Consider the following 24,135-nt stretch of genomic DNA (forward strand, 5'->3'; position numbering starts at 1 on the left):
TGGTGGGATTGAAAGAGGACAGCGAGGGCCGTGACCCGGTCCGTTTCTTCACTCAATGGATCCCGGATGTCCTAGGYATAATCAACTTCACCAAGCCRCTGGAAATCGAACGCGCCCACAGAACATCAGCGCCGAAACCCCGGCCAGATGAGCCCCCACGGGCCATCCTGATCAGGTTCCTCCGTTTCCAAGACAGAGCGAAGGTACTGCAACTCGCAAGAGCCAAAGGGGACATCACCATTGATGGCAAGAGGGTCAGCCTTTTCCCGGATATGAGCGCGGATCTCGCAAGACGTCGCAAGCAGTTCAGACCTGCCGCCAAAGCACTGAAGGAGAAGAACATCACCGGCTACCTCATCCACCCTGCGCGGATGAAAGTTCAGTACAAAGGCTGAAGCCATCTCTTCAACACACCGGGAGAAGTGTACACTTTTCTCAAAGAACTGAGCAACGTCTGAGCCAGGACGGTCTCTTTGGGGGATAAGATGCAGTTTGTTTGTTTTCTCTTATCCGGACTGAACCGCTGATATCCTCCGGTCGCTATAATTGATTTGTACATTTTCAACTAACCGTATCTTTCCGGGGTGAGTTCTATTACATTACAGTAGAGTATATTTTGGTTTAGTCCATATCACTGGGCGAAGCAAATAAGTGGGTTTAGGCCCACTGCTTTCCCCCTCATTTATGTTAATCTTTCGAAAAGAGACTCAAGCAGCCCTTACCGTGGGCAGTAAATATTCAGCCATAAATGTCTATTCACAACGTTTGTTTTCAATTTAGAGAGCTCGCAGGTTTTAGTTTACGCCAAGGTTTAGCTAGTAAGAGCAAGATGGAAAGCGAGCAGCAACGTATCTCTACAAGTGTATTCATGTTTGATTGTTGGGATTGTGGTTTTAGTCTAACAATCGGGGTGGGTGGGATTCTTTATTTTTTCCCCCTTTTTTCTATGTTTATTGTTTCCTTCCTAAAGAGACACATAGGTCACTTCTGTGTTCAAACCAAAGTTGAAACATTTCCTAACTATCTAACCCAGAACACTCCCTCTCTCACTTGCAGATCCTACTACAGTGTTATAGTTCTTTCTCTGGATATAAGGTCAATTTAGATAAAAGCGAAATCTTACCGTTGTCTGTCTTTGACCATCATACCATCAAGCACAAGTTTCCTTTTAGATGGTCGCCTATGGGCTTCACATATTTGGGCATAATGGTGGATGGTAACCTGAACAACCTCTATAAACTCAATCTGGCCAGTTTGTTGCAAAAGGTGGAGGGTGACCTTTGTAAATGGATGGACTTACCTCTCACTCTACTGGGTAGAATCAATGTAATTAAAATGAATGTCCTGCCCAGATTTCCTATATCTGTTTCAATCTCTCCCTATCCCTGTTCCCGCAGCATTCTTTTCCTCTCTCGACAAGATGACCAGACGGTTTATCTGGCACGGCAAAACCCCTAGGGTTGGCCTGGATAAACTGACCCTGGATTACAGTCAAGGGGGCTTAAACCTCCCCAATTTTAGAATGTACTACTGGCAGCACAGTCTAGGTTTCTGGCTCAGAGGTTTGACAAGGGTCCCTCTCCCTCATGGTTGAACATTGAAAAGCTTGAGGTAAATGATGACACTGGGGCAGAATTGTTTTACAAATGGGACAGAAATCTATAAAAACCATCACAGACAACCTTTAATCATACATTCTGTCCTGGCATGGTGCAAACTGCATGAGCTGTTCGGACGAGGGGGATTCCTTTCCCCTAAAACCCCTTTATGGAACAATAGATTGATTCCTATGTTTTTCCAGAATAGTAACTTTAGACCATGGTCTGATAAGGGGATCACTCTTCTGGAACATTGTTACGAGGAGGGAGTTCTTATGTCTTTTGATCAGCTGAAACAGAAATACCACTTGCCTAACAGGGACTTCTTTAGCTACCTACAACTACGAAACTTTATTAGGGTGTCTCTCAAGGGACAATGGAACCTACCTAAGATGTCACCTATTGAACAACTGCCACGCAGACCAACCACTGTTCAAGACCATTTCCCGTGTTTACGATGCTCTTATGTCAGGACTAACACTGCCTGGGCTAGATAAACCCCGACTTAGATGGGAAAAAGATCTGGGTATTGATCTTGATGAGGGTCTATGAAGTGACCTATGCAGGGATGGTGTTACATCCACATTGAACTCCAGATACAGACTGATCCAGTTTAATTTCCTCCATCAGCTCTATATCACCCCATCTAGACTGCACAAGTTCAACCCTGATATCTCCTCCCTATGTTTTAGATGTGGCTCAGATTAAGGAACATTCCTCCATTCCACTTGGCAGTGTTCAAAACTACACGGTTTCTGGCAGGGGGTATGCGATACCATATCCTCAATTCATGGGGTTGCATTCCCTTTAGACCCGGAGGTCTGTCTACTGGGCAACTTTACTAACACCAATCTTAGGCAAAGCCATACTATAAAGCTAACAGAAATATTGCTAGCGATTGCCAAGAAATGTATYGCCTTGAAATGGAAATTGGATTCCYCCCTGCCAGTTGCAATGTGGCTATCAGAAGTTAATAGTTGTATCCCACTGGAGAAAATTACTTACYGCTTGAGGAATAARTTAAAKACATTTTACAGAATTTGGCAACCTTTTATTGACTATATGAAGAATCTCCCCCCACATCACATTGAATGAATCTCTATATTATCCTTATATAATGTTTCACACGTAATGTATAATATGTAGCCTACAGCAGGTGACCATATGATCCAATGTCTCATTATATATTTTTTGTATTGTATGTTTGTATATATAATTATAATTTGTTTTATTTTTTCTTTCTTTGTTACGCTCATCTGTCACTGTCACTTTGTCCTATTGTTGTCTAATATCTTTTCACGTTTGTCTTGAATGTTGTTAATTGGAAAATGCAAAAATAAAATATTCTAAAAATAAATAAATAAATAAATAAATAGTGTGTGATAATGACATACAGGTGTGTGAACAGGTGATTAGAATTCTGGTGATTGGGATCTGGAGAGTGAGCTGTGTTCAGGGGATCTAGGTGTTTGAGAATGTGAGCTGGAAAGTGAGCTAGAAAGTGAGCTGTGTTCAAGGGATCTGCGTGTTTGAGGGTGTGAGTTGGAAGCAGACGTTACACCTACAAATGCATTTTTTTTTTTACAGTGATAAATACATCAGATAGTTAGCTAATATGAAGTTAGGTAGCTGGTGATATTTAATTCACTTAGCTAGCTATCTATACAGTATTGAAAGTTGGCTAGATAGCTAGCTAGCTACGTTAGCAGCTCATTTGAGGTAGGGCTCCCGAGTCCCAGATGGCTCCAGAGTGTGCTCCCGAGTGGCGCAGCGGTCTAAGGCACTACATCTCTAGTGCAAGAGGTGTCACTGCAGTCCCTGGTTTGAATCCAGGCTGCATCACATCCGGCCATGATTGGGAGTCCCATAGGGCCGCGCACAATTGGCCCAGTGTTGTCCAGGTTTGGCCGGGGTAGGGCATCATTGTAAATAAGAATTTGTTCTTAACTGACTTGCCTAGTTAAATAAAAAAAAACATTAAAAAAGCTAATAATACATCGTTTTTTTTCTCCTTCCGATATGTATTTACTTACTTGAAAAGGTTATCCCAGCCATGTGGATGATTGGAAACAGGGCAGCAAAGTTTGTTTGTCAGCAGAGCATTTTAGAGCATATTACTATTTCATTAACTATTTACCCATTTAATAACCAGACCTTCATACATACTTGCTATGCTAAATTCTGGACTCACAGTCGAACGTGCTGCTATATGCTGCCATATTCTGCCAGCACACCCACAAACGAGCCACTCTGAGCGGCCTAAGTGGCAGGCGGCAATTTACAGCGTGCCGTTGAGCACGAGCCGTAATGGTGATAAACGGTGCCCACAAATTGTTAGGGCCTACATAAAGCTGTCCAAACAGCAGTCTCAACATCTTACCACTGCTACACACTGTAAAATGGCGCCAACAGACAGGCTGCCGTGCTTCTAGCTCTTAGGAAACTTTGCAGATTTTTTTTTTATGTGTTATTTTACAAGCATTTCGCTACACCCGCAATAACATCTGCTAAATACGTGTATGTGACAAATTGACACACCCTGATCTGTTTCACATGTCCTTGTGATTGGCTCCACCCCCCTCCAGGTGTCGCCCATCTTCCCCATTATCCCCTGTGCATTGATACCTGTGTTCTCTGTTTGTCCATTGCCAGTTCGTCTTGTTTGTCAAGTGAACCAGCGTTTTTGTGTCTCAGCTCCTGCTTTTCCCAGTCCCCCTTTTCTCGCCCTCCTGGTTTTGACCCTTGCCTGTCCTGACTCTGAGACCGCCTGCCTGACCACTCTGCCTGCCCCTGACCCTGAGCCTGCCTGCGACCTGTACCTTTGCCCCACCACTGGATTGTTGACCTCTGCCTACCTTGACCCTGAGCCTGCCTGCTGACCTGTACCTTTGACCCACCTCTGGTTACTGACCCCTTCCTGCCTTGACCTGTCTATTTCCTGCCCCTGTTGGAATATTAAACCATTGTCAATTCGACGTGTCTGCATCTGGGTCTTACCTTGATACCTGATAGTACCAACAGTCCCTGACTAACCCAACAGACCCGGGCCAGCTGCGCAATGCCATCTCCACCCAGGGAGCCACCATCGCTAGGCACGAGGAATTACTTAGTGGCGTTGTGGAGAGGGTCCAAACGTTGGCTGAACGCCATTGACCCGGCGTTGGGCAGTTTTCTGGAGCAATTCCACGGGTTGTCTGGGAGGCCGCTTATCACGGTGGTAACCCCACAGCGGCTCAGTGACTCAGCTGCTAGCAGCGCCGTCTCATCGGTCACGCCATCTTCTTGGGAGCCCTGCTTACCTCCTCCATAACGTGTCAATGGAGAACCGAGCACCTGTCGGGCTTTCCGAGCTCAGTGCCCTCATCTTCAAACTTCAGGCTTCCTCCTTCCCCTCAGATCGCTCCAAGATAGCCTAGCTCATCAAGCTGATGGCCGGGAGGGCTCTCACCTGGGCTACTGCCATGTGGGAACAACAGCCGATCATATGCGCTAGTCTGGAGGGGTTCTTGGGAGAAGTGAGGAAGGTTTTTGATGCCCTGTTCTCCGGGCGAGAGGCTAATCCAGCTTCAGCAGGACTCCTGCAATGTAGATGATTATACGGTGGATTTCCGCACGTTGGCAGCTGAGAGTGCTTGGAATCAAGAGGCAATGTTCGATGTGTTCCTGCACGACCTCTCGGAGGAGGCCAAGGACGAGCTTGCAGCCCGGAAGTTACCTACGGAGCTCGATTCCGTCATCGCTTTGACCATCCGTATCGATGGGCGATTACGGGAACGGAGCGAGAGGAAATTGGATTTTGCTCGCACGCACAGGGATTCCACCTTGCCACTGAGTCATCCCGGAAGCTCCTGATGGTCTCATTGTCGAGAGAACCCGAGGCTTTCCGACCTTCCCCGAGGGCTGCCGAAGACGGCTGAGTCATCGCATCCTGAGCCTATGCCACAAGGCAGAGCTGGGCGGTCGCCAGCGGAACTCTTGGTCATTTCGTGTCCTCTTGTCCTTTAAAAAAAACAGGCTCACTGGTAGGAGCGAGTACTCTGGTGGGCCATATGGAGAACGTTCCTGCTTCCCTTGCTCGCACCCCTTTTCATGCCATTCTGCTGTGGGGAGACCAGTCCAAATCTCTCCAAGTTCTGATTGACTCTGGAGCCGGCGAGAGCTTTTTGGACACTACCCTGGCGTCTGAGCTGAACATCCCCACTCAGCCCCTCTCCATTCCCATGGACATTAGAGCGCTGTATAAGGCGCTCTATAGGCAGAGTCACCCATAACACCACTCCTATCAACCTACGTGTGTCAGGGAACCACAGCGAGGCTATCCAGTTCCTGCTCATCAAGTCCCCTCTGATTCTCGTGGTATTGGGATTCTCCTGGCTCCAGCGACACAATCCCCTCATTAACTGGCCTACTGGTGTCATCATGGGCGGGAGCCCGTTCTGCCACACCCTTTGCCAGAAGTCAGTGTAACAGTATAACTTTAAACCGTCCCCTCGCCCCGACACGGGCGCGAACCAGGGACCCTCTGCACACATCAACAACGGTCGCCCACGAAGCATCGTTACCCATCGCTCCACAAAAGCCGCGGCCCTTGCAGAGCAAGGGGAAGCCCTACTTAAGTCTCAGAGCAAGTGACGTAACTGATTGAAACGCTACTAGCGCCGTACCCGCTAACTAGCTAGCCATTTCACATCCGTTACACTCACCCCCCTTTCAACCTCCTCCTTTTCCGCAGCAACCAGTGATCCGGGTCAACAGCATCAATGTAACAGTATAACTTTAAACCGTCCCCTCGCCCCGACACGGGCGCGAACCAGGGACCCTCTGCACACATCAACAACGGTCGCCCACGAAGCATCGTTACCCATCGCTCCACAAAAGCCGCGGCCCTTGCAGAGCAAGGGGAAACCCTACTTAAGTCTCAGAGCAAGTGACGTAACTGATTGAAACGCTACTAGCGCGTACCCGCTAACTAGCTAGCCATTTCACATCCGTTACATCAGCACAACCTGCCCCGGGACGTCTTCCTGGGGGCTCGGAAGGTACCCCGGACCTCTCTGCCATTCCTGCTGAGTACCATGACCTCCGGGAGGTGTTCAGCAAGGCCTGGGCCACTTTTCTCCCGCAGCACCGACCTTAAGACTGCGGGATTGACCTTCTCCCTAGCACGACTCCATCCCCGGGGACGACTCTCTGTCGGGACCAGAGACCAAGTCAGTGGAGACCTACATTTGGGACTCCCTTGCTGCAGGGTCCTTCTGTCCTTCTTCTCCCGTCGGCGCAGGGTTCTTCTTTGTGGAGAAGAAGGACGAGATGCCCGTGCATCGACTACCGGGGTCTCAACCACATAACTGTGAAGAACTGCTACCATTCATCTCCTTGGACTTCGGGCCACCGTGTTTGCCAAGCTGGATTTACGGAACGCCTACCACCTGGTGCGGATACGGGAAGGGGATGAGTAGAAGACCGCCTTCAACATGGCCAGCGGTCACTATGAGTATCTGGTCATGTCATTTGGCCTTACCAACATCCCTGCTGTGTTCCAAGCCCTGGTCAATTGACGTTCTCCGCAACATGTTGAACCGGTTCGTCTTTGTCTACATAGATGACATCCTCATCTTCTTCTGTTCCACCGAAGAACATGTGACCCACATCGGACAGGTTCTCCAACAACCAACTGTTTGTAAAATCAGAGAAGTGCGAATTCCATCGTTCCACCATCCCTTTTCTGGGGTTCACCATCGTCGCAGGGAGTGTGCAAATGGATCCCGGGAAGGTGAGAGCGGTGGTGGATTGGCCCCAGCCTACTTCCAGGGTGCATCTGCAACGCTTCCTGGGGTTCGCCAACTTCTATCGCCACTTTATCCGGGGTTACAGAACCTAGGCTTCCCCCCCTGTCCGCACTCACCTCGCCCAAGGTTCCTTTCACGTGGCTTCCAGCTGCTGACCGGGTGTTCCGGAACCTCAAACATCGCTTCACCACAGCTCCCATCTTGGCTCATCCGGACCCTTCCCGTCTGTTCGTGGTGGAGGTCGATGCTTCTGATGCCCGGGACCTCAAGCTACATCCCTGCGCCTTCTTCTCCCACCGCCTCAATGCCACGGAAAAGAACTATGATGTGGGGAATCGTGAGCTTCTCGCGGTGGAGATGGCGGAAGGGAAGCACTGGTTGGAGGGGGCGGAACACCCATTCATCTTGTGGACTGACCACAAGAACCTGGAGTATCTCCACACCGCCAAGCGCCTCAACACCAGGCAAGCCAGATGGGCCCTGCTATTCACACGATTCAACTTCTCCCTCTCGTACCAGCTGGGATCCAAGAATGTCAATCCGGATGCACTGTTCCACTGCTATAGCCCCACAGGTACCACCCCGGAGCCCGAGATCATCCTTCCCACCTCATGCCTGGTGACAGCACTCAACTGGGGTATAGGGAAACAGGTCCGGGAGGCGCAGAGGTCCCAGCCAAACCTTGGGGGGCCTGATTATCGGATGCTTGTGCCTGACGCTGTCCGCTCTGCGGTCCTGGAGTGAGTCCATTCCTCCAGGCTTGCATGCCACCCGGGCTCCCGTCAGACCCTGGCCTTCGTGCGACAATGCTTTTGGTGGCCTACGATGGTTCCGGATGTTGCCGCGTTTGTCTCCGCCTGCACGGTCTGTGCTCATAGTAAGACTCCTCGGCAAGCTCCGGCTGGTCTTCTGCATCCACTGCCTGTCCCTCACCGTCCCTGGTCCCACATATCTCTGGATTCCGTCATGGGTTATCCCCCCATCTGAGGGCAACACTGCCATCCTGACTGTGGTCAACTGGTTTTCCAAGGCCACTCACTTCATTCCTCTCCCCAAACTACCCACAGCCAAGGAGACAGCCCAGCTCACGGTGTAACACGTATTCCGGATCCATGGACGGCCCATGGACATGGTCTCCGACCGGGGCGTTCCGACCGGGGCGTTCCGACCGAGGCGTTCTGCGCCCTCATTGGGCCATCGGCCAGCCTGTCCTCTGGGTTCCACCCCCAGTCCAATGGCCAGTCGGAGCGAGCCAACCAGGATCTTGAGACTACTCTGTGCAGCCTGGTCTCCGCCAACCCCACCTCCTGGAACCAGCAGCTGGTAAGGGTCGAGTACGCCCGCAACACCCTTCCCTTCTCTGCCACTGGCCATTCTCTGTCTTCTACCCCAGTGTTCCCTGGGGTATCAGCCCCACACTTCCCTGAGCAGGAGGAAGAGGTCGGCGTACCTTCTTTACCACGTCACACCCTGATCTGTTTTACCTGTCCTTGTTATTGTCTCCACCCCCTCCAGGTGTCACTTGTTTTCCTCAGTGTGTTTATCCCTGTGTTTCCTGTCTCTCTGTGCCAGTTCATCTTGTATGTCCAAGTCAACCGGCGTTTTTTCCCGTTCTCCTGCTTTTGCTGTTTCTCCTTTTTCTAGTCCTACCGGATTTGACCCTTGCCTGTTTCTGAACTCTGTACCCGCCTGCCTAACCATTCTGCCTGCCTTGACATCGAGCCTGCCTGCCTTTTGCCTGTCCATGACCATTCTCTTGCCTACTCCTTTTTGGATTATTAAACATCTAAGACTCCAACCATCTGCCTCCTGTGTCTGCATCTGGGTCTCACCTTGAGTTATGATATCCTAGATGTTTGTCCGGCGCTGTCGTCTTACCTGGAGGAGAGCCCGGTCGGCCTTCCTCAAGACCCCCTCCAGGTATTGACTACATGTGGATCGCCATCGGATCCCGGCATCATCATCATCAGGTGTCGCCCATCTTCCCCATTATCCTCTCTGCATTTATACCTGTGTTCTGTTTGTCCATTGCCAGTTCATCTTGTTTTTCAAGTCAACCAGCGTTTTTGTTATCAGCTCCTGCTTTTCCCAGGCTCCCTTTTTCTCGCCCTCCTGGTTTTGACCCTTGCCTGTCCTGACTCTGAGCCCACCTGCATGACCACTCTGCCTGCCCCTGACCCTGAGCCCGCCTGCCGACCTGTACCTTTGCCCCACCTCTGGTTACTTGATTTGATTTGGCAATCAGCGGAGCCTTGTCTGGCATCGAAAAAGTTCATTCAGCCTTATTTACTGCCTTTTTAAAAAACATAGCGGATATGGCTGACTTGCATAAACAAATGTGGTTTCTAATAATAATGGAGATGTACAAACTATGGAACAAGGGGACGACAAGCGGATGAGAGGCAATCTGTAATTTCTATTAAGACATTAATGAGCAAGCTAGGAAGGACGTAGTCAATATAACTATTTGTTTAGCACTTTTGAAATGTACAGAGACAGAATTCATAACAGTGTTCTCCCTGTACACTAAGTCAGAACCGTAGGATAAATAATGGGGGCATATAAGCAGACAATGAAAGCTCTTACAAAATTTGATGATTACATTTCTCTAAAACAGGTTATAAACTACATGTGCACCACCAAGTCAGAACATTGGGCAAAATGAATAAGGGAAAATAGACCAAATTATTAGCGTGAGGCACATGGGCTACTAACATCTTTCTACACAACATACACTTAGTATACATTTCTTAGCTACAGTATACATATCTACCTGGCATAGTACATTTTTTATGCAGCAGCATACAAGAAATGTTTGGAATCACCTTGTTGTGTTGTGCTCACTTGAACAGGAAGGTGGCACGGCGGTCTTTCATGGGAAAATTTTGCCATCAAAGTCTGGCATTCTCTGGATTTATGTTGCTTTCAAGACAACTGGGAACTCTGAAAAAAACAAGTTCGAGTCATGATGACGTCATTGATCTTCAGGTCATAGCTCTAGAAAGAGGCCCGTGTTCCCGAGTTTGATGATCGGTCAAAACGTATTTCCCAGTCAGAGCTCATTTTTTTACGGAATTCCCAGTTGTCTTGAACTCACTGAAGTCAAGAATTCACAGTTCAGAGTTAACAGTTGTTTTGAGTGCGGCACAAATCATGTTTCATTGACAGCATGGCCAATGTTGAATGTTTATCATTTTAAACTTGGAAAAGAGACAAATCCCAGATTTGCAACCACACAGCCACTCCACTGAATAGCAGGCTAGTGATTGCTTTGCAATGCTTGCAGTTAGCCACTGTCACTGATTCCTTTCAAACCACTCATTGTTGAATTTGCGATTTCAACACGTTGTGTAATGTTTATGTCCAATGGCCAATCAGCACCGATATGTTTTATCTATAATATCTCTTCATTATTTCTCTACATATGACAAGGATTAAAAAGGGGTAAAAAAAATTCAACAATCACAAATGGCACCCAGTTGTCAATGTTTTTAGTGGAGCTGTGGGTCTCCTTGCTCCCCACGCTCTACACCTTATTATGACGTTTTATTGAAAACTATTGACTCAGGGGTGTGAATACTTATGTAAATGAGATATTTCTGTATTTCATTTTCAATAAATGTGCACCATTTGCACTAAATGTGCACCAGTCATGGGGTATTGTGTGAAGATGGGTAAGAAAAAAAATCGAATCCATTTTGAATTCAGGCTGTAACACAACAAAATGTTTAAAAAGTCAAAGGGTATGAATACTTTGAGGGCAGTCAGTGCACTGTATGTACATCATTGCTGGAGTGTGCATGGTTACTGGCTAATGAATTCGATGAGCTGTGCTAGACTTTAAGTAGCGCATAATAAGAAAATATATATGATTCCTCCCAAATACAGTTTTCATTGTAGACTAGTTTTTTTAGTGGCTTGCGTTTGCTGTTTACATCGGTCCGGGGACATCCAATCTGCTTCCATCTGGTGTCTCGCATCACAAGCGGGTGTAACCAATCAGAGACGACAGCTGGCAGCCGCCGCCAAGCTTGTGTACTGCGAAAAGGGGTCCGACTTGTTCTGTCGCTTCCATTGACAGAAAGTAGAGCGATTTTCGTCCGGCCCTGGTTATCTTAAAAAAAAAAACTTTTTGTTCTCCGGCAGTACATGTAAAAGGTAAATACATATTTTGCTTTACACATTTCCCTAACGAAATGAGCTACTATAGATAAGACTTCGTGTACTTTCTATCTAGTTAGCCAGCTAATGTAATGGTAAAGTTAGCCAGTCAGCAGCTAGCTAGTAAGCTAACGTTAGGTAGCCTAGCTATTAGCCTAACGTTACTTTCTAGCCAACACTTGTTTTTTTTGTGCCAGTGTTTACGATAATTATACTGTAATTTATGATAAATGTATGAAGATACAACACTACGTAATATCTTAGCTCAATAGCCATGTACAATTTGCGTTACGAATAAATAAATTAGACATAATTGCCTTCGAGGCAGAACAACGTTTAGCATTAACTCAATCTGCTATTTTGTATATAAATTATACTTTTGGTCATGTAGTGTATGTAACGTTATGTGGACACCTGCTCGTTTGCTGCTATACCGATACCCCCGCTATTGTTAATTTACTGCTGCTCTCTAATTATGTGTTACTTTTATTTCTTATTTTTTACTTATATATTTTTTTATTTAACACATTTTTCTTAACTGCATTGTTGGTTAAGGGCTTGTGAGTAAGCATTTCACTGTAAGGTCTATTACACCTGTTGTATTCGGTGCATGTGACAAATATAATTTTATTTGATTTTGATAATAGCCGCCACTCTTTTGGGAAGGCTTTTCACTAGATGTTGGAACATTGCTGCAGGGACTTACTGAGGTCGGACGATTAGGCATTCCAATTCATCCCAAAGGTGTTTGATGGGGTTGAGGTCAGGGCTCTGTGTAGGCCAGTCAAGTTCTTCCACATCAATCTCGACAAACCATTTCTGTATGGATCTCGCTTTGTGCATGGGGGCATTGTCATGCTTAAAAGTGAAAGGGCCTTCCCCAAACTGTAGCCACAAACTTGGAATCACAGAATCATCTGGAATGTCATTGTATACTCTACCTTTAAGATTTCCCTTCACTGGAACTAAGGGGCCTAGCCTGAACCATGAAAAACAGCCCCGGACCATTATTCCTCCTCTACCAAACTTTACAGTTGGCACTATGCATCCAGGCAGGTAGTTTTATCCTGGCATCCGCCAAACCCAGATTCTTCCATCAGACTGCCAGATGGTGAAGCGTGATTCATCACTGCTCCAGAGTCCAATAGCGACGAGCTTTGCAAAGCGCAAATCGGCAATCATTGCTACTATAGTTAACGTTAGCTAACGTTCTGCAAATCATAAAGACCTAACTAGCTAACTGACATGTGTGCGCTCATCAAACTAGCTAGTAATGGATGCAGGGTGCACTGGGCCAAACTAGACTAGCTAGCAGAGTTAGCATACTAGCTGACACTTGGCATTGCGCATGGTGATCTTAGGCATGCGTGCAGCTGCTCGGCCATGGAAATCCATTTCATGAATCTCGAGTCCCATTCTGTGAGTTTGTGTGGCCTACCACTTCGCGGCTGAGCCGTTATTGCTCCTAGACATTTCCACTTTACAATAACAGCACTTGACCCGGGCAGCTCTAGCAGGGCAGAAATTTGACGAACTGACTTGTTGGAAGGGTGGCATCCTATGATGGTGCCACGTTGAAAGTCACTGAGCTCTTCAGTAAGGCCATTCTACTGCCAATGTTTGTCTATGGTCGATTGCATGTCTGTGTGCTCGATTTTATACACCTGTCAGCAACTGGTGTGGCTGAAATAGCCGAATCCAGTAATTTGAAGGGGTGTCCACACTAGAGGTTGACCGATACCGATTATTGGAGTACCAAAAAAAGCCGATACCGATTAACCGGCCAATTTTATATAATTTTTAAAAAACATCTGTGTGTGTGTAATAATTACAACAATACTGAAATAACTTATTATACATAAAATCTATTTAGTCTCAAATCAATCATTAAACATGTTACATTTGGTTTAAGTACTGCAAAAACAGTGTTGGAGAAAAAAGTAAAAGTGCAATATGTGCCATGTAAAAAATAAAAGCTAACATTTAAGTTTCTTGCTCAGAACATGAGAACATATGAAATCTGGTGGTTCAAAATTCCCAGTTACGAAGTTTTAGGTTGTAGTTATTATTGGAATCATGGTGCGTCGACTATTTCTCTCTATACCATTTGTATTTAATATACCTTTGACTATTGGATGTTCTTATAGGCACTTTAGTATTGCTAGGCTAATCTCGGGAGTTGATAGGCTTGAAGTCATAAACAGCGCTGTGCTTCAAGCATTGCTAAGAGCTGCTGGCAAAATGCAGTGCTGTTTGAATGAATGCTTACGAGCTTGCTGCTGCCTTCCACCACGCAGTCAGACTGCTCTATCAAATATTAAATCATAGAATTAATAATATAATAAACACAGAAATACGAGCCTTTGGTCATTTAATATGGTCAAATCCGGAAACTATAATTTGGAAAACAAAACATTTATTCTTTCAGTGAAATACAGAACCGTTCCATATTTTGTTGAACGGGTGGCAACCCTAAGTCTAAATATTGCTGTTACATTGCACAACCTTCAATATTATGTCATAATTATGTAAAATTCTATCAAATTACTTACGGTCTTTGTTAGGAAGAAATGGTCATCACACAGTTCGCAAAGAGCCAGGCGGCCCAAACTGCTGCATATACCCTGACTGCTTGCACACAACGCAAGAGAAGTGACACAATTTCCCTAATTATAAGAAATTCATGTTAGCAGGCAATATTAACTAAATATGCAGGTTTAAAAAAATATACTTGTGAATAGATTTTAAAGAAAGGCAATGATTGTGGCTTCTTGCTGCCCTCGAGTAACAGGTAGCCAGCCTGCCACGCAGGATCCTCGTGGAGTGCAATGTAAGGCAGGTTGTTTACGCTGTTTATGACTTCAAGCCTGTCAACTCCCGAGATTAGGCTGGTGTAACCGATGTGAAATGGCTAGCTAGTTAGCGGGGTGCGCGCTCATAGCGTTTCAAACGTCACTCGCTCTGAGACTTGGAGTAGTTGTTCCCCTTTTTCTGCATGGGTAACGCTGCTTCGAGGGTGGCTGTTGTCGATGTGTTCCTGGTTCGAACCCAGGTAGGAGCGAGGAGAGGGACGGAAGCTATACTGTTACACTGGCAATACTAAAGTGCCTATAAGAACATCCAATAGTCAAAGGTATATGAAATACAAATGGTATAGAGAGAAATAGTCCTATAATAACTACAACCTAAAACTTCTTACCTGGGAATATTGAAGACTCATGTTAAAAGGAACCTCCAGCTTTTATATGTTCTCATGTTCTGAGCAAGGAACTTAAACGTTAGCTTTTTTACATGGCACATATTGCACTTTTACTTTCTTCTCCAACACTTTGTTTTTGAATTATTTAAACCAAATTGAACATGTTTCATTATTTATTTGAGGCTAACTTGATTTTATTGATGTATTATATTAAGTTAAAATAAGTGTTCATTCAGTATTGTTGTAATTGTCATTATTACAAAGAAATAAAAGAAATCGTCCGATTAATCGGTATCGGCTTTTTTGGTCCTCCAATAATCGGTAATCGGCGTTGAAAAATCATAATCGGTCGACCTCTAATACAAACCAATCAATCGTGTTCATTTAGTAGCCATGAAGAAGTTGACGTACATTCACTTGAAGTCAAAATAACCCTTCACTAACAACAGTTGTTCAATTATGTCAGAGGGGCTAGTTGGACAGCAAAGTTGTGGTTTTGTTAGCCTGGGCCTACTCTACTGAGATTGAAGTGACAAGCTTTCAGATTTCATTGTGACATCTGTTCCTGCACAAGCAGCCTGGACATTTCATCTTGTAGCTGAGGGGAGGGGGATGGGCATCTATCACCTGTAAGGTCACTGCATGTGGGACCGTTATCGCCTTTGATATTCAGGTCTTTGGGTAGTGCTGTTTGTCATAGTTTACTACTGTGCTATATGAATTTCTGAGTGTGTTTATGCTTCTTTGTCACCAGACTTGTTCTCTCGTTACAGACTGAAGCTTAGTGCTCATTTGACTGTTTAGCTTGCTTTGTTATTAAAATGTTATATTAGGCCTTTATTCGGTTATGGTTCCTTCCATGTGACTGGACTTAAATCTGAGGACGCACCCACCCGCAATTGCTAATGACCCATCTGCAGCCGCTGTGAAAATCTGAGGCCCGCACCCGACCCTAATCCGCTAATAGAGAATTTGTGCTGTAGGCTACAGCCAGAGATGGCGTAATAATTTTTGGGATTTTCTTTGCCTGATTTAGATAAGTTTCTGCTTATAATTTGGGACATTTTGATAAGATATTTGTAAAAACAAAAATGCAAATATCACATTTACGTAAGTATTCAGACGCTTTACCTTTGGTGCGATTACATCCTCAGGTCTTTTTGGGTATGACGTTACAAACTTGGCACTTGTATTTGGAGAGTTATTCTCTGCAGATCCTCTCAAGCTCTGTCAGGTTGGATAGGGAGCGTCGCTGCACAGCTATTGTCAGGTCTCTCCAGAGATGCTCGATCGGGTTCAAGTCCGGGCTCTGGCAGGGCCACTCAAGGATATTCAGAGACTTGTCCCGAAACCACTCATGCATTGTCTTGGCTGTGTGCTTAGGGCCAATGTCCTGTTGGAAGGTGAACCTTCACCCCAGTCTGAGAACCTGCTCCAGAACACTCAGGACTTCATCAATGATCTCTCTGTACTTTGCTCCATTCATCTTTCCCTTGATCCTGACTAATCTCCCAGTTTCTTCCAAATGTGACACTTGACATTATTAAGGCCAAAGAGTTAAATCTTGGTTTCATCAGACCAGAAAATCTTGTTTCTCATGGTCTGAGAGTCCTGTAGGTGCCTTTTCGCAAACTCCAAACGGGCTGTCGTGCCTTTTTACCGAGGAATGGCTTCCGTCTGGCCACTCTACCATAAAGGCCTGATTGGTGGAGTGCTGGTTGTACTTCTGGAAAGTTCTCCCATCTCCACAGAGAAGTTCTAGAGATCGCTTTAGATTGATATGGGAACAAAAATATTTAATCAATTTTAGACTAAGGCTGTAATGTAACTATGTTGAAAAGGTAAAGGGGCCTGAATACTTTCCTAAGGCACTGTATATATTGCAAGAGTTATCTTCAGTGTGTCATTTTATTTCTGCATTTCAAAAATGTTATGTGTTCCATGTATGAAATACAGCCCGCCAGAAGTTTCAGACAGTGCGCACTCCATGAAAATATTAACACACAAACAATACTTTTGAGAAAATGGTCGTTCAATCTGAAAATGCAATGCATATCATTCAAACGCTAGTTGCAGTATTCAAAACACCAGATTCTCATTGGTGTATATTAGATATATTACAGTTAAGATGGGAAGTTTGCAAACTTTTTTTACACATGCAAATTGGGGCCCATAGGCAGTTAACATTCAAATATATGTTTAATAGAGATCCAGACTCTGAATATAAGTTTTATTTGACGTGAAAAAGATACAATGTCATTGTATATAAAGCAACATAAAATATGTGGTTTGCATCACTTAACACCCAATGTTAAATACTGTATATAAAACGTGATTTTTTTTCAAGTGGCAGAGAAAAACAGTATTAAAAATAAAAATAAATCTATACTGCGGCTTCTCTGGACATCTGAGAATTTTGCATCCATTGAATTTCGGAAATGCACCTTTTTGAAATCGTACGAGACCGTTTCGTAAGAGCAGAACTGCTGTGTTGACAAGCTGCGGAGGCGTGCCACTTACTGATGATTTCCGGTTTGGTATTTACAAAGATGGGCCACCAGATGGTATCAAGTGTTTTTAGTTTTTTTAATGATCTCATCTAGAAGAGTGGTGTTATTTTATGTTTTGATCATGTACAGACGACACGTTACCAGGTGTTTAAAGACACTGTTACACTTTAGTGCCCGATGTTGCATACATGTAACGTTTCCATCTCATCAGAGGGAGAGGTGGGAGAGAGAGATGGAGAGTTGCAGGATACAGAGAACGTGAGAGAGACCTCCAGCCACTTTGGCGCTTCTCTGGTTCCTCTATAGGTTCTGTCCATGTTGGACAAAAGCCCATTATGTGGAGTGCCGTCTGGGGCCCACGGGGGAGCTATTGTTTGGCAGGGATGTGGGCGGCACCTCCTTTCTATCTGCCATTGATCCTTTGAATGGAACCTCCCTCTGCCTCTCCGGCCCTTCTAGGCTCACCAGCTGTTCGCTTCTTTATGAGCCTCCCGGGGTCCTCAACAAGCTTTGAGCACAAAGGCTGAAGCACTCCCGTTCCTGTACCATACTGGGGTATACGGTATTACTGGCATTTCCAAATGTAAAAAAACAAAAGGCTAACAAAGTACTAGGGAATTGCCTTAGTGGATGCTAGCTGAATGCTAAGAAGCACAGGCGAACAAACTAATGCAAGGACATGCAAGGACAGCCCAGCTCAAAGTTGTACAACTCTCAAAATGTTTGCTGCATGCACGAATCAAATTTCAGATAACAGGGATCTTGACACAGGGGGGAATTGATTCTCTGCTGTAACCAAGAAGCTTGATCTTGCAAGCTAGCCACTAGCTAGCAAGTTAGCAAACCAAATGCATAGCTGGAGCCATGTGATGGGAAGAATTTATTTGGCACATCTTACATTTTTTTTTACTTATAAGATATTTAGCTGGCAAACAGTAGTGCATTTCAAGTCTAAGTTGATCACCTCTTGCACTGCACAACAGCGTATCGTCACGTCATGAAAGCTACGTTTACTCCGTGAGCTCTTTGAAAAAAGACTAGGCCTTATACTGGGGTATTTGGAAATGGCCTCGGGATGGTTTTTCAATACCGTCAGTATTGCTGAAACTAGGTTAGATGCAACACATCTGAATCCAACTGACCCAAATCCTCCAACGTTGTCAAACTCCACAGAAGCAAATGTTAATGCACAGAAGGGTGTGAAACTACTGCTGTGTGTGTGCGTTTAACTATACTTGTGTGGAGCAGAAGTCCACACACTTTTGGGACATTCAGGGGAATGATGGATGAGGTCGACCGATTTATGATTTTTCAACGCCGATACCGATTTATTGGACGACCAAAAAAAGCCGATGCCGATTTTTATATATATATTTGTAATAATGACAATTATCACAATACTGAATGAACACTTTTATTTTAACTTAATACATCAACAAATCTATTTAGTCTCAAATAATGAAATATATTCAATTTGGTTTAAATAATGCAAAAACAAAGTGTTGGAGAAGAAAGTAAAAGTGCAATATTTGCCATGTAAAAAAGCTAACGTTTAAGTTCCTTGCATGAGAACATATGAAAGCTGGTGGTTCCTTTTAACATGAGTCTTCAATATTCCCAGGTAAGAAGTTTTAGGTTGTAGTTACAGGAATTATAGGACTATTTCTCTCTATACCATTTGTATTTCATATACCTTTGACTATTGGATGTTCTTATAGGCACTATAGTATTGCCAGCCTAGTCTCGGGAGTTGATAGGCTTGAAGTCATAGACAGCGCAATACTTGAAGCACAACTAAGAGCTGCTGGCAAATGCAGGAAAGGGCTGTTTGAATGAATGCTTACGAGCCTGCTGCTGCCTACCACCGCTCAGTCAGACTGCTCTATCAAATCATAGACTTAATTATAATATATCACACAGAAATACGAGCCTTAGGTCATTAATATGGTCAAATCCGGAAACTATCATTTCGAGAGAGAAAAAAAGTTTATTCTTTCAGTGAAATACGGAACCTTTCCGTATTTTATCTAACATCCCTAAGTCTAAATATTGCTGTTACATTGCACAACCTTCAACGTTATGTCATAATTATGTACAATTCCGGCAAATTAATGAAGGTCTTTGTTAGGAAGACATGGTCTTCACACAGTTCGCTACGAGCCAGGCAGCCCAAACTGCTGCATATACCCTGACTCTGCTTGCACAGAAAGCAAGAGAAATTTCCCTAGTTAAAAGAAATTCATGTTAGCAGGCAATATTAAATAAATTTGCAGGTAAAAAATGATATAGATGTGTATTGATTTATGAAAGGCATTGATGTTTATGGTTAGGTACACATTGGTGCAACGACAGTGCTTTTTTCGCGAATGCGCTTGTTAAATCATCACCCGTTTGGCGAAGTAGGCTGTGATTCGATGATAAATTAACAGGTACCCCATCGAATATATGCAATGCAGGACAAGCTAGATAAACTAGTAATGTCATCAACCATGTGTAGTTAACTAGTGATTATGTTAAGATTGATTGATTTTTATAAGATAAGTTTAATGCTAGCTAGAAACTTACCTTGGCTCTTGCTGCACTCGCGTAAAAGGTAGTCGGTCTGCCACGCGGTCTCCTCGTGGAGTGCAATGTAATTGGCCATAATCGGTGTCCAAAAATGCAGATTACCGATTGTTATGAAAACTTGAAATCGGCCATGCCGATTTTAATCGGTCGACCTCTTATTTATATTTTATTTATTTTTATTTATTTAACCTTTATTTAACCAGGTAGGCAAATTGAGAACACGTTCTCATTTACAATTGCGACCTGGCCAAGATAAAGCAAAGCAGTTCGACACATACAACAACACATAGTTACACATGGAGTAAAACAAACATATAGTCAAAGATACAGTGAAAAAAAAAATAAGTCTATATACAATGTGAGCAAGTGAGGTGAGATAAGGGAGGTGAAGGCAAACAAATATATGTATAAATAAATAAAAATATAAAAAGGCCATGGTGGCGAAGTAAATACAACACAGCAAGTAAAATAAAACTAAAAACACTGGAATGGTTGGTTTGCATTGGAAGAAAGCGCAAAGTAGAGACAGAAATAATGGGGTGCAAAGGAGCAAAATAAATAAATAAATGCAGTAGGTAAAGAGGTAGTTGTTTGGGCTAAATTATAGATGGGCTATGTACAGGTGCAGTAATCTATGAGCTGCTCTGACAGCTGGTGCTTAAAGCTAGTGAGGGAGATAAGTGTTTCCAGTTTCAGAGATTTTTGTAGTTCGTTCCAGTCATTGGCAGCAGAGAACTGGAAGGAGAGGCGGCCAAAGGAAGAATTGGTTTTGGGGGTGACCAGAGAGATAAACCTGCTGGAGCGCGTGCTACAGGTAGGTGTAAAGGGAACACTTAAAACAACACAATGTAACTCCAAGTCAATCACACTTCTGTGAAATCAAACTGTCCACTTAGGAAGCAACACTGATTGACAATAAATTTCACATGCTGTTGTGCAATGGAATAGACAAAGGTGGAAATTATAGGCAATTAGCCAGACACCCCCAATAAAGGAATGGTTCTGCAGGTGGTGACCACAGACCACTTCTCAGTTCCTATGCTTCCTGGCTGATGTTTTGTGTCATGCTTTTGAATGCTGCGGTGCTCTCACTCTAGTGGTAGCATGAGACGGAGTCTACAACCCACACAAGTGGCTCAGGTAGTGCAGCTCATTCAGGATGGCACATCATGCGAGCTGTGGCAAGAAGGTTTGCTGTGTCTGTCAGCGTAGTGTCCAGAGCATGGAGGCGCTACCAGGAGACAGGGCCAGTACATCAGGAGACGTGGAGGAGGCCCGTAGGAGGCACAACACCAGCAGCAGGACGGCTACCTCCGCCTTTGTGCGGAGGAGCAGCATACACACAGAGCCCTGCAAAATGACCTCCAGCAGGCCACAAATGTGCATGTGTCAGCATATGGTCTCACAAGGGCTCTGAGGATCTCATCTCGGTACCTAATGGCAGTCAGGCTACCTCTGGCGAGCACATGGGAGGGCTGTGCGGCCCCACAAAGAAATGCCACCCCCACACCATGACTGACCCACCGCCAAACCGGTCATGCTGGAGGATGGTGCAGGCAGCAGAACGTTCTCCACGGCGTCTCCCGACTCTGTCACGTCTGTCACATGTGCTCATGTGCTCAGTGTGAACCTGCTCTCATCTGAAGAGCACAGGGCGCCAGTGGCGAATTTGCTAATCTTGGTGTTTCTCTGGCAAATGCCAAACGTCTTGCACGGGTTTGGCTGTAGCAGCCCCCACCTGTGGACGTCGGCCCTCATACCACCCTCTATGGAGTCTGTTTTCTGACCGTTTGAGCAGACACATGCACATTTGTGGCCTGCTGGAGGTCATTTACAGGGCTCTGGTAGTGCTCCTCCTGCACAAAGGCGGAGGTAGCAGTCCTGCTGCTGGGTTGTTGCCCTCCTACGGCCTCTCTCACGTCTCTGATGTACTGGCCTGTCTCCTGGTAGCGCCTCCATGCTCTGGACACTACGCTGACAGACACAGCAAACCTTCTTGCCACAGCTCGCATTGATGTGCCATCCTGGATGAGCTGCACTACCTGAGCCACTTGTGTGGGTTGTAGACTCCGTCTCATGCTACACTAGAGTGAGAGCACCGCCACCATTCAAAAGTGACCAAAACATCAGCAGGAGCATAGGAACTGAGAAGTGGTCTGTGGTCACCACCTGCAGAACACTCCTTTATTGGGGGTGTCTGGCTAATTGCCTTAATTTCCACCTTTTGTCTATTCCATTTGCACACAGCATGTGAAATTTATTGTCAATCAGTGTTGCTTCCTAAGTGGACAGTTTGATTTCACAGAAGTGTGATTGACTTGGAGTTACATTGTGTTGTTTAAGTGTTCCTTTATTTTTTGAGCAGTAAATATATATATATATATATTATATATATAGATATACAGTGGGGAGAACAAGTATTTGATACACTGCCGATTTTGCAGGTTTTCCTACTTACAAAGGCATGTAGGGTCTGTAATTTTTATCATAGGTACACTTCAACTGTGAGAGACGGAATCTAAAAAAAAAATCCCGAAAAATCACATTGTATGATTTTTAAGTAATTAATTAGCATTTTATTGGCAAGACATAAGTATTTGATACATCAGAAAAGCAGAACTTAATATTTGGTACTGAATCCTTTGTTTGCAATTAGCAGAGATCATACGTTTCCTGTAGTTCTTGACCAGGTTTGCACACACTGCAGCAGGGATTTTGGCCACTCCTCCATACCAGACCTTCTCCAGATCTTCAGGTTTCGGGCTGTCGCTGGGCAATACGGACTTTCAGCTCTCCTCCAAAAGATTTTCTATTGGTTCAGGTCTGGAGACTGCGCTAGGCACTCCAGACCTTGAGATACTTTTCTTCGGAGCCACTCCTTAGTTGCCTGTGTTGATGTTTGGGTCGTTGTCATCGCTGGAAGACCGCAGCACGACCCATCATCAATGCTCTTACCTGACGGAAGGACGGGTTGTTGGCAAGATCTCGCAATACTGGGCCCCATCCATCCTCCCCTCAATACGTGCATCGTTCTGTCCCCTTTGCAGAAAAGCATCCCAAGAATTGATGTGGTCCACCTCCATGCTTCACGGTTGTGATGGTGTTTTGGTGGTTGTATCATCCTTCTCTTCTCCAAACACGGCGAGTGGAGTTAGACCAAAAAAGCTTCTATTTTTGAATGCACAGCCACATGGACCTTCTCCCATCCTCCTCTGGGATCATCCAGATGGTCATTGGCAAACTTCAGCGGGCCTGGACATGCAGCCTCTTGAGCAGGGACCTGTGTGCGCTGGCAGGATTTATACTCATGAACGGCGTTAGTGTGTTACTAATGGTTTTCTTTTGAGGACTGTGGTCCCAGCTCTCTTTCAGGTCGATGACAGTTCTTGCCGTGTAGTTCTGGTGATCCCTCACCTTCCTCATGATCATTGGATGCCCCACAGGATGATCTGCATGGAGGCCCCAGACCGAGGGTGATTGACATCATCTTGAATTCTTTATTTCTTCCTATTTTCTAATAATTGCGCCAACAGTTTTGCTTCTCACAAGCTCGCTTTGCCTATTGTCCTGATAGCCATCCCAGCCTTGTGCAGGTCTACAATTTTATCTCTTGATGTCCCTTACACAGCTCTCTGGTCTTGGCCATTGTGAGAGGTTGGAGCTCTGTTTGATTGAGTGTGTGGACAGGTGTTTTATACAGGTAACGAGTTCAAAATCAGGTGCAGTTAATACAGGTATGAGTGGAGAACAGGAGGCTTCTTAAGAAATAACTAACGGTCTGTGAGAGCCGGATTCGTTACTAGTTGGTAAGGTGATCAAATATCTTATGTCCATGCAATTAAACTGCAAATGAATTTAACTTAAAATCATACAATGTGATTTTCTGGCATTTTGTTTTAGATTGCCGTCTCTCACAGTTTGAAGGTACCTATGATAAAAATTACAGACCTCTACAATTGCTTTTAAGTAGGAAAACCTGCAAAATCGGCCACAGTGATCAATACTGTTCTCCCACTGTATATATAATATAATTATCGATGAACGCTACCAGGTACCACCCCGCATTTACGTAAACACGGGTACCCTCATAGATATCATCCTACTAACTTGCCCTCCAAATACACTCTGCTGTTTCAACCAAGTTCTCAGCGATCACCTGCCTCATTGCCTGCATCCGTAATGGGTCAGCAGTCAAACGACTCCACTCATCACTGTCAAACGCTCCCTGAAACACTTCAGCGAGCAGGCCTTTCTAAATTAACCTGGCCGAGGTATCCTGGAAGGATATTGATCTCATCCCGTCTAGAGGA

General features: G+C 44.9%; 1 protein-coding gene across 3 annotated transcripts in view; it reads left to right on the top strand.

Moving 5' to 3' along the window:
- Positions 1-11,430: 11,430 nt before the first annotated feature.
- The window catches only part of tfdp2 (transcription factor Dp-2), a 56,022-nt gene continuing 43,317 nt past the window's right edge, over positions 11,431-24,135 (top strand). For all 3 annotated transcript variants that reach the window (XM_070438609.1, XM_070438620.1, XM_070438629.1), the window contains exon 1: positions 11,431-11,545. The gene's annotated coding sequence lies outside the window, so the exon portion shown is untranslated. The remainder of the gene's footprint in view (positions 11,546-24,135) is intronic.

This window comes from Salvelinus sp. IW2-2015, linkage group LG4p (assembly GCF_002910315.2).
Source record: "Salvelinus sp. IW2-2015 linkage group LG4p, ASM291031v2, whole genome shotgun sequence".
Taxonomy (NCBI): domain Eukaryota; kingdom Metazoa; phylum Chordata; class Actinopteri; order Salmoniformes; family Salmonidae; genus Salvelinus; species Salvelinus sp. IW2-2015.